Raw genomic sequence first — 12,291 nt, forward strand, 5'->3', positions numbered from 1 at the left:
TATTCTGGCTGAGGCAATTTCACAGTCAGATGAAGTTTCATATTATGTAGCAGATGCAGTACTGGTGATCTATGCAGATGGCTAACAGGCTTTTACTCTTTTCCTAGCAGTGCTTGCAAATGTACTCTCCTCTTTTAAGCCAAGGGAACAGTAGTTTGTACCTGGTATTAAAAAAAAAAAAAAAAAAGGGAAAGGCTTTTAACTTTTATATGTGTCTGTGGCTGAAATGTCAGTTTCTCTTAATTGTCCTTTTTTGTTATGGGTTTGTCTGATATTTGTATAGCTTGTTTCCTACATGGCACTTGTTTATGAAGTGAATCTTTGGATATGTAAATATTGTCGGTGAAATTGACCAAGGTTATATTTTTTTTAGTGTTAGACAGAGATTGATGGGAATATGAAATTGATCTTGAATTCTGATGTGCAGAATAGTAATGTTAATGGAGACAATTCACTGAAATAAGTATATTTTCTATAAGCCTCTTAGGTTGCACATACAAATGGACTCATTTGTAATTAAATGTTGCTATTGTTATGATAGCATTGCAAATGTAGTTGGTTAGAATATATTTAAGTTTCGTACTTTGAAAAGGACCCAAACTACAGTTTTGATAAGAAGGCCCGAGGGCCATGTGGTTAAATGTTTGTGTGAGCTTCAGGACAAAAGACTGTTTAACATTCAGTTCTTTTTTCTGGGTTGTAGAAATACTTAAACATGGACAAGTGTTACTGTAGTCACTTGACCATTGTGCAAGCAGCTGCAGCTTCGGCTACCTTCTGCATTTAGAAACAATTGTTTTCATCTCCCAATTTGATTTAAACTGCTGAGCTTCACTGAACAAAGACAGGATAATATATTAGTGTAAAGACTGCTAGCATTTTAGTAATTCTTCTTGTACTTGTATGCAGCACAGGGTGAATGATAACCTTTTAGTTCATTAACTAAAAAATATGTAGAACCAAGAACCTGATTCTTGATATCAGAATTAGTAGTATGATTATGCTACAGTATTTGCTTTATGTCAGAAATTGTTAATAATACTCTTTATATACATATACATGTATGCATCACACACACTCCAGACAGAACAAATCCTGAGGACCTTTTCTACTTGAGATTGTGCCAGTTCAAGTGTCTGGTGCCCCAGAACTCTGGCAGTCTCTGGAGGACTTGGTTGCAGGGGTTTGAGGTAGCATCTCCCCTTTCTGTCTGCTGTTTTCCTGTGAAAGTCAGTGAATGCATGTAGATACGTCAGCTGCTTCAATTTACAGTCTCCTATATTAACTTTAATAATTGATAAAGGTGCATTTGAAATAATATGTCAGCCTTTGAGCTAGTTTGGAGCAAAACGACACACACTTGTCCACCAGCCTAGTACAGGTTTAGTCATCTCCAGCAAACATTTGGGGAAATAACACCAAACTCTTGCAACTATGTGTGTTAGACTCCATCTGTCAGAGACCTTAGATCAATTTTGCATGACTGTATTCCTCAAGAGCTACATCCCAAGGCTGTGATCCAGGAAATGAGAGATCAAACAATTAGCAACTAGCTGAATTAAAAATAATTTTAAACTGCTTTCCCTTCATATATTTTGGTTTCATTCAGGGACACAGAGTGAATTCTTTCTACAAATTGTATCTCTTCTGTTTATTCTTTGGAATATTTTATATTTGTACCGGATATGTAATATTGAAAATAATTCTGCATTTTGGATTGCTCTAAAAATGAAGGTTCCTAAACATTTTTTTTCCCTATTTATTCTGCTCTTCTTTGGGTGCTAATTACATCTGGACATATTAGACTCTCTTTTATTCCATTACCTGCTCTCTCTATGTTTTATCTGAATTTTCTTCTTAAAATTTTATTTGCTTTAACACTTTTCACAAAAATTGAAGGACAAAGTGTGCATTAGGAATGACATTAGGACTAAAAAACCAATAAATCCTCTAGCAGAGAAGGAAAGATAGCTTGCTGAGATGCCATAGCATAGGTGGCTCTGTAACTTTGTGCACAAGAATTTCACATCTATTGTTTAAATGTTAGGATAAGAGGAATTCTGTTACTAGCAAAATTATGCCCTAGACAAAGTGTAAAGGTGTCATGTTGAAGTGTCAAGAACAATATTTAAGGAGCTTACTTGAGATAAAGTATTGTATGTCTAACATTCCATGCTGCTTGAGTTATATGAGGCTCTAGGGTAGATTTAAGGCTTTCTTAAAAGCAATATACTTTGTTTATGCTAGTTTTGTTTTTTTTTTTTTTTTAGCAAACGTATATTTTCTTTTAATGTAGATCAAATAGAAAAGAGTATACGTATTGCTAGAGGAAAAAAATAATGTGATAGCCACTTAGAATTGAAAACTCCAGGTAAAAGGAAATTTAGTATGTTGTGCTTGAAGATGCCAGTGCATGAGGAATCATCCGTGCTAAAGTTTGTGCAATAAAATCATCACAACTGGGAAAAGGTAAGAAACACAGGATTTCTAGAATAATTTTTAATTGGGATTTGTGTTGTCTACACAGGAAGAAAAAAACCCTTGAGATTTAGAAGAAAGAAGAAAAATGGAGGATGTAGCAGGTAAAATCTGCAGTTCTTGAAAACAAAATGGTAAAAAGTAGTATCTGACTATACTTGATCTTAGTGTGCAGTCTTTGTTACTAAGATTTGGAAAACACTACTTAGCAGTGGTTGTACAGCTAGCTAAGTATTAAGTATTATTTGGTACATTTTAACAAGGCGAGGAACTGCAGGTGGATTTCCTGCTTGCCTACGTATCTGTGCAAGAGGCGAGGGCTGGGGAAATAAATCTTGTTCTTCCCTAGACTGCAATGCAGATCTGGCTCTGGGAGGGGTTTTCATATCCACACAGCTCAAACACATGGTCAGTGTTCAGCCAATAGTTAGCCTTCCATCTGGCACTGGATTTGTGTGGCACAAAATGCCTTTTCTGACTGCTAAACATGAAAACATCACACTTCTTTTTTTTTCCTAAATTGAATTTGAACACATTCTTCAGACTGTGATTTATATCAAACATAATTTTAAGTGTTTATCTGGTATACAGTGTAGCTCCTGTAACAACTGCTTTGCCAACAACTGCTGCAGACGGGATTTTTTTAAAAACACAGCTATGTAGATAACTCTTTTCCTGCACTTACTCTCCCAGCTATGCATAAGCTGCTAGGATCATGCTTTTTGATGGCATGCTACGTCTTCATCTGTTTGTAAACTGGGCTCCACTATTAAATATTACACTCTTTTGCCAAGTCAGATATGTCAAAATACATTTATTTTTTTTACATAATTATTTTCTGGTCTGTTGCTGCTGAGAAACATTTTATTCATTTTATAATATTTATTTGAGATTTTTAGGTTACTTTGATGCCAGGACATATGTACAGTTCTTTATATATAGCATGAAACATATGTGAGTAAGATTATGTCCTTCAAAAGCTGCCAAAATAAATTTAAATTCCACAGGGTAATACCACATTGCTAATACTTGCATTTGGAACATTAAGGCGTATCTGTTTTAAAAAAAAATCATCATGTCTTCATAATGAATTCCAAACAAGTTTTCTCTTTTCTTTCCTAACATAGAAATTTTGGATTTAGCTAGAAATAGATATTGCTAAATACAATGTACTATGCCCTAAAATGCAAGTGGTTGTAATTTAAACTGGTATCATAACCATTATAATAGTATCTGCTAAGTATCTTATAATTCTTTCTGGCTACATTTACAATGATCATACTGACCAATACCAGGAGTTTAATGGAGGTGCTGGGCAAGTAGAATAAAGCTCTAGAGAATGTCAAGAACCAATCTACTCATTGTGGCTGATTAGATCACTCTAATTAAGAGAAATATATTGAAGCCGCTGGGAGAATATAGCCAAAGGTGAGGAAACTGCAGCTGGTGGTTGGTTATTTGTACATTCAGAGAGCTCAAGTGTATGAGCTGATGTATTCCATGGAAAATAATGTTATGATTTTACAAAAAATGTCTTGTAATTCTAGAATATTTGCCACAGAAATGGCTGCACATGCTTGTTTACCAAATATTGTAGGTCATGTGCAATAAAGACAGTTGGAAAATGCTGAGTAGTAGAAATATTTATGGCAATATATAACCTGATGACATTTCTGCCTTCAGGACACACATGGTTTGAATTCATTGGCCATATAATTAATCATTTTCTATGTGTTAATAAGAGGATGGTAATACAAGCAGATAGATTATGCACGAGAAATCTAACATAAGGTCAACTATCTAATTCATAAAAATATATCTGTATTTAAGGCTGCAGCTTTCAAACAAGTTATGTTGTGTACATGGGAACAATTCAGACTTAAAATGTTGCTATTTTACATTTGGAAAAATGAAAGCTGGCTATTTTTTTTGTGGAGTTTCCCCAGAAACCTGTCACTCTTGGTGAAATGTCATATAAAAACTAGTACCTTATTTAGTGATTGCCACCATAACACTGTTGGAGTTGTATCATCTGCATTCAACATGTATTTCATCAATCTACATTATTCAGATGTCAGAGGACTTGGTTACAGTATCTCGTACCAGATATAGTTAAAATGTAGTTTGATTTTGTGGTGTTAAAGGGATTTAATAAACTGTCTAACAATGTCCGTAAAGTGTACAAAAAGTTCTGGATAAAGAACTCATCATAACTCTTTGGAGTTATGAAATTAGATTCTTGTCTGATGCACATTCCTTGCACTTTTGTTGGCTGAGGATGAGGCCTACAATCTAACCAGGCCTACGTAGTTTGCAGATATTATCCATTTTCATATTCCTTCTGGGTGCCATTTCAGAGACTTGTTACTCAAAATACGTAGATAAATGGGTCTGTTTCCTTCACTTCAGTGGGGCCAACTCGAAGGAGCATCACCTGGGACTCTGTGACTGGCATTGCTTTCGAAGTTTAATCAAACAAGAGGGCTGCACTGTTTTGAATACTAGCTTTAGTTGTACCACAGAATTTCCAATTATGAAAATAGTTTCTAATATTTTTAGAATCAGTATACAATATTTTATTTAAAAGTCAAGAAAGGTGCCTGTAACTTGTAAATATAGAAAACACAGCTGGCTATTTCGCTAATTTAAAGTTGCCATTTTACCTGAGCAAGAATTAACAGTTTTTTATGTCCTCACATAGACATTGCTACCCCTCCCAGTACACCTGTTGCTTTTATTTCCTCCTTCTCATGAAGTTAGCTATGGGATTAACTGAATTAGTTGTTTCTTTCTTCTGTTCTGTAGTCCTGCGCCCAAACAAAGCCTCTGTCTTGCCTATTTTTTTAGCTTAACAACCTCCCAAGAGTTTCAGAAAGCAGACTGATGCAATTATATAGCACATCCCAGTGGAAAACTAGGACTACTGTGTCAGGCCTGGAGCAGCGAGGCAATATTCCAAGCTGACTGCTGGAAACCACAAATCTTGACCATTATTGCAAAACTTGTGATAGGAACATAGAGTAGAGTATTATTAGCCAGTCGTGGAGTATTAAATTATACATGACTGCAGCACTGCTGAAACATCAGCCACCAGCCTAAAGCTCTTCCTTTTTCTGTTGTGTTAACTCCAGTGACAAGAGGCAGATTTTCCTGTTTTGACCTTTGGATTAAATCTGTCAATATTGACTTTAAAATCTGCCTACAGTCCATCAGTCCAACTTTTGAACCCAAGTCTTTTTTTTTTTTGTGTGTGTGTGTGAAATCTGATTCTGCAATCCCATTGGCACTGAAACACAAGCATACATGTTTCCAAGCGGTTTACATCCATTTTGGTCTTAGGATGCTGAGGGAATTGGCAGTATGTAAGCTGAAAAATCTCTGTATGTGTTTCACCCCATTATTAAGATTTTGCTTTAGTGGTATTCCAGTAAGAATAGAACATAAATTTTAGTCTGTTCTAGCATGACTTCTGTGTGTCTGCAGTAGCAAGCTGCTTGAACAAAATCTAATTGCTGGACCAAAACAGCTTTTGCTGAATTACTTCTCTGAGAATGGTAATGAGGAGAAGGGAATATTTTGGTATTTAAATACAGTTTCTTTTGGAATGTATGTCTTTCCTACATGCTGCTAGATACTATCTTAGCTTGATAACCATCCCACAAACCCTCAATTCCTCATAGCAGAGGCCATGTGCCTTTGTTGTCTGCCTTATGATACTAGTTTGCCAAAAGCCACATTATTTACCACTTTATGAATATCACCAGTGCAGAAAGTTTCCTCAGACCTTACCAACATTGTCTCAGGCCTTCCTGAGGCTTTCCTGGACACTGCTGCTCTTCTAGAGCTCTGTGAGTGTTCCTGCTTCCCCTGGGGACTGTATGGCAAATTTGTTACACAACACTGTAGGACTGCCACTGTGTTACTTCTAAATTACGTTCAGTCTTTAAAGGTCACAGCCTAGGTAGGGTGATTTGGGAAGAGAAGTGCACTAGAGTTCTATCTTTGTTGTGACAATCAGCTGTGCTTTAACCATTCTGGGAGGAACTGGGTTAGAGATACACACAGAATTACTAGTATTTTGAAAAATTCAAGTAATACATAATTGCTCATTGTTACTTCCTGGAGGGGGTATAAGGGGGGGGAATCAGTGTGTTTCTAATAAAATCTGACAAAATGCTGTTTTCATAATGCTGAATTGGAATAGGTTTTGAGTTTTATTGTTTACTTCTGGCAGATTGGTTATGACTTCAGCTATGGTAATTGAGGATGTTTTCCTACATCCTGTGGTTTAACATGTTGGATTGTGCGTTGAAGCAGCTGAAGTGTAGGCCCACATTCCCCTTTCCTTACTATTTTCCGAAGATGGTAGCTTCCAGCAGGGGAGGTGCCAGACAACAGGCAGTGTGCAACTGACTTAGATCTCTGCAGCTGTTGGCTCATTTCTGTTCTGGTGCCACATGTTGTTATCAGTAATTTGTGACATTCATCAAAAGTGGAAAGTGTGTATGTTTTTCCTTTTTTGTAACGTACATGCTAGCGTTACAGTTAAGCTGAATGTTAAAGCATTAATGCAGTTTGGTTTATTGCTCTGGCAATACTGCCCTAGCGATTACTGCTCAGTAGACAGATTTTGCCCAGGAAAAGAAAGTCAAGGTGAGGCACAGCAAGGGAAACAACGCCATCAGCTCCTAGTTAAAATCAGAAAGAATACCTTAATGGTTTTATGTTTGTTTTGATTATTTTCTGTTGTTCTTAAAAATTATATATATAGCGTAAGAAAATTATACAAGAAAGAAGGGGCTTGGTGAACTTAATGGGGGGGGGGGGAAGAGACAGGTTACAGGAACAAATAAGCTGCTTCTTTTGTTTTCTTTCCATATATATGCTTGGTGCATTTCAGATTCTGGACCTTGCTGTGATTGTATTCACAGATAAGGTCATTGGTACTAATTCACCTGGAATTAGCATCAGATCAGAGTAAGCAACAGCAGAATAAACAGTTAAGTCCATCGGGATAGGAGATATCAAACCTGAATCCCTTTCGCAAAGGAAGACATTAAATACTTATGGGAACACTACAATAGTATTATATGAAAGAATATTGATTTCTTGAGTATGAACTGTTTGGGTTTGTTGTACTAATGCTCTCATCCAACCAACTTTGGGGTTGATTAGATATGAAGTTGTAATATAGTTCTCTTACAAGACTTTGTACGTACTAGCATTGAAGAAAGGGTTGCTAAATTCCTAAAGAGGATGAACCTGTCTTGAAACTGTTAAGTTAAAAACAGTGCGTTTGTCAAATCAGCCTCAGATAGTGATGTATACATTTGTTTTATTCCTAAAACAGCTTTTTGCACAATTTAAAGCAGTGGAAATTACTGGTATTATGAAGCCTGGTCTAGGTTTGTGAGGGACTTCTTTTTTCTTTCCTCCCCGTCATTCCACGTATAAATACTGAGTAGCTTGGCATAAAGAACGCAGCCTCGGGCATACCCCATAAAACTTACAATGCAATTAAATGAGCAATTTCTACTGGAAATAAAATGGGTATGTTGAGTAGAATATGAATTAAACCAAGCAAGAACAGAATCAAACAACCTTTCGCGGTACTCCAGGCTCTTCAGAAGAACCCTCAGGGTCAGCAGTACCAAATGCAGCTGATAGGTCAAGGCCAATCAGTAAAGAAAGATAACCGCAGTTTGCAATGAAAAGCAGATCATTCCAAATTTTGATTAATGTAGTCTCAATGCTGTGGCGTCCACTCGACTGGCTTAGCAAAATAAAGACAGATAGCAGTGGATTAACTCGAACACTTCTTTATTATACGGCAGCCATTCCAAGCTTCTCTGCTGCATTCACTAAGACTAGGTTTTCTCCAATTTATGATCCTTCATCTCACATTGCTGTCTGTCCTGAATTCTGCGGAATTCACTCAGTTACAAGGGGCTGCCCTGTTGACTATTTGCAGGACTACCAGAATGACCTCAAAGTAACTCTGGAACAAGGCAAACCCACCACTATGATTAGTTGATGTTGGCAGCATGTTTATCCTGTAAAGCATATATGGCAAAAAGGCGTCAGCTCCCATGGCTTTGTTAAAACCCCAAGGGCAATGAACTTGTTTATTGACAGTTTTTGTTACACAAAGCAAAGACTCAAAACCTGTGGCTACAGAGTGAACTTTGCAAGTGTAACTTGCCAGTGGCAGCTATTTGAGAAGTCCAGGTACAATGAAGAAATGTTGCCGTGTAAACTTTCCTCTTAGGAAAGAAAAAATGTGATCCTAATCTGTGTTCCTTAGATAGCATTTTTTGAAGTAGAAGAGAAAAAAGTATGCTCTCTTACTTGTTCTGTTGTGTTCCAAGTTAAAATTAGCAAAGAAATGCTTGTATACATACTGGCCAAAGGGATCGAAATAAGGCTTTACAAAACAAAATATCTGTATCTGTGAAGGATAAAATTCACTAGCAAATATGAGGCTACTCCAGGAGATTTAGAACACAAAAATAATTGGATCTAGGTGGGTCCTTCCCATTACTTTCCAGTGTTTCCCCTTCCCCCTTTCTTTTTGAAGATAAGAATTTATGCCATAGCAGTTTGAATATATGTATTATAACTGTGCTCACTAACCGAAGTCCTTCCATGCACAGTCTTCTAAATCAATCCATTAGTTAGAACTGGTTGTGTCATTTTAAACAACAGCACTTTTGTGAATGTCAGTGATTATCCTGGAAACGCAGGTACAGTCTGTATGCATAATCTCCTCAGTAGTGGAGACTGCATGGGAGCTGCTTTTTGCTCTGCTGTTCAGCTGGATGGAAGGGGAGTATTTAAAATGGGCTGAAGACTAGCTGATACTGCAGTATGCTAATGGCAGAATCTAAGTGGTCTAGATAATAGTGAAGGTGTAGACAAGTTGCAGCATTTCCCTGTTGGATAGGACAGAAATGTCACTATAAAATGATACAGGAGATGACCTTTTTCAGAGTGTTAGAATGCTTCTTTTTTCCTGCATAGCTGACAGTACATGTTATTCTGTGGTACTACTGATATTGTAGTGAACCAGCTGCAGAGTTTGTGACAGGCATAGCACTGTTGTTCAAAATGTACATTAGCTTCTCTCTGGTCCTATGGAAGATTGTAAAAAGATTATAAAAAAGAATATGTGTAACTTTATGAGCTGTCTAATGGTGCCAAGGCCAGAATGGCAGGGTTCTCTTGAGGTGACTGCCATTACTGATACAGAAATCTTGCCTGCATGTCCTAGCTTGCAGAGTGACTTTGGTTGGACACCTGCAACAAACCTGCGCCATAATAGGAGAAAGCTTTATTTTCTTTTTAGGGAGGATTTTCTTACAGAAATAATACTTATAGAAGTATTTCTTCTATTCAGACCATAGCAGAGAGACTGGCCACAAACATGATGTATTTGTAAATTAACAGTGCTGTGTTATTGGTATTTTATGAACATTTATGGGTTTCTTTGCCCAACCTGTAAATAAATACAAAATTCATAGGCAGTTGGCAACAGTTGCCTGAATTTTTGCTTGGTCTCTCCTGAGGCTGGGCAGTAGTGGACTAGCTTGTAACTCCCCTGCTTTGAACTTTGTGTGTGTTTGGGTGTGTGGGTGCGTGTGCCAATGCCTGTATGGGGTCAGCCCACGGTGACTAGTCTGAAAGAATTAGAGCAGAACATGGCAGTGAAGTCTATTGCACTGTCAGAACCACTGCAGTCAGGGAATGGAAGCTGAGGCCCTGCCTCTTAGGGCATCTGTGTCCAGCCAGCAGACAATGAAAGCAGCAGGCTCTAATGAGAAAAGGGAAGCCAGTGAAGGAGACAGACTCTGTGAAATTTATTAGCTGGTGCAATAAACCTGCTTCTTTGGGAATGAACCTGAAGTGGCCTCCGAGTTTATTTGGGATGAAAAGCACAGTAAGGGAGGCAGTTTATTGGGGTTCATCCTCTTCATAATCCAAGATAATGACCTCTATGGTCTCCCAGCCAGTAGCAAAAACATCGGGCTCCCATTTGTGCACAGTACCGTTTATTTTCGTCTAATAAAACCAACCCCTGAGCCTGTTAACTATTACCCATTTCCCTTCGCAGGATGTATCTTACCAGTCGTCAGTGAGAATATTGCTTTCAGCCTCATTTTAGTTTATAGCCCCAAATATTTCTCGTTTGCTTTGAATAATTGTTTTCTGTTAAAAATTAGGTAGCTGGCTTGTTAATTAGGAAGAGATAAACGAGCCACATCAGTACATTTTTAAAGCTGTGGTGCCAGCTAGTGGTGAGGTATGATAGCGTCTCAAGCTTGACGTTTATGTAAGCGTACAGTATATTTTTGCTTGCATCATGATAAGATGACATTAAGTTTTATTTGTCAGTTATCACTACCTCGTATCAAAAAAAGGCAAAATAAAATCAGCAGCTGCCGTCATTTCCCAGTCGAATTTTAACTGGGTATTGTTTATTTGAAACCTTCCTGCCGTTATTGACGGAGTAATTGCATCATTCATCAGGGCATTTGCCAGGGAAGTCTTTTAGCCTTTAGTTTCTTGCGTGTGAGCATCAGTTCTGATGCGTTATGAACCTGTAGGTGCTCTTTTGCTTTGCTAGAAAACTGAGTTCTGTAAAAAATGCAGTAGAGTTTAGTTGTGAGCAGCAAAAAGCTGCTTAGATGGTTTCTGCAACTGGTTCACTTGTGAACACCGAGGAGAGCTCTGGTGTGGTCAGTACAGGGTAAAACTCTGAATTGATTATACTTACTTGTAACTGGTGCACCACACAGATGAAAATCCTGTATTTTATTAACATGGAAGGAAAATTTGAACAATTCATTATTGCATACACTATCTGTGTTTACGCAAGCTCACAACAGAAAAATAAGCAACCTTTACAAATATTTGTAAAGAAATGTAAAAAATAATATCTTTTTATGGTTTTTTGAACAAAGAGTCATTGACAGGCCATCTTTTCTAGTTTAATTAAGCTATAACTGATCTCAGTGAGGTTGTGGAAGGCTCTCGAATACTAATAAATAAAAGCAGAAGATGAAGCATTTCTTTCATTAAATAGTAGGAGCTGTTTATAACTCTATTACTTACTGCTAAAATCAATTATTATTACTAATACTCTACAAGTAATTTATAACTGAAGGCACACTGAAGGTTGTAAAGCAGGACTTTTCTTTTTAAATGTCAGACATAGCCATGAAGGTCAGCTATTGTGAATAAGGACACCTCAGATGAACACACTTGTAATAATATTTGTGAAGACAGATCTAGTGTTAGTGACAGCTGCAGGCAGTAAGCAGAGCTTTCACAGTCTCACTTCCCGTGTAATGAATGTGACTGCACTGGTCTAGAAGTACAGGGATGCTTCTGATCCAAGGGGATAAAGAAAATGGAATGATTTTGGTGTAAGATTTAATCAACTGATTTGGACACACAAGGAATTTATTTCAAAAAGATGCTTGAAATATTAACCTGTGCAAGAAATAGTCTTCTTTTATTAAAATAAACTGTATTCTAAGAGGTGTGAAAGAATTTCAGAGGCCCATGGTGCGTGTTTGTTTCTTTGCATGTAACTACTTGCAATGTACTGTCATACTTTCATCATATGCTTCCTTTTGGTCCATTTCCATAGGCTGCGTGTTTGTGGCAGATGGGCACTTTCTGGGTTGGTTTTGTTTTTTGTGTTTTTTCATGTGCTGTTACAACACAGTTGCTTTAATTTAATAGTACAGGGAATAGTTAAATTAAAAGCCCTATGTCTCTTAAAATATCAAAATGCAAGTATGAATCTTT

This window comes from Strigops habroptila, chromosome 5 (genome assembly GCF_004027225.2).
Source record: "Strigops habroptila isolate Jane chromosome 5, bStrHab1.2.pri, whole genome shotgun sequence".
In the NCBI taxonomy this organism is placed as follows: Eukaryota; Metazoa; Chordata; class Aves; order Psittaciformes; family Psittacidae; genus Strigops; species Strigops habroptila.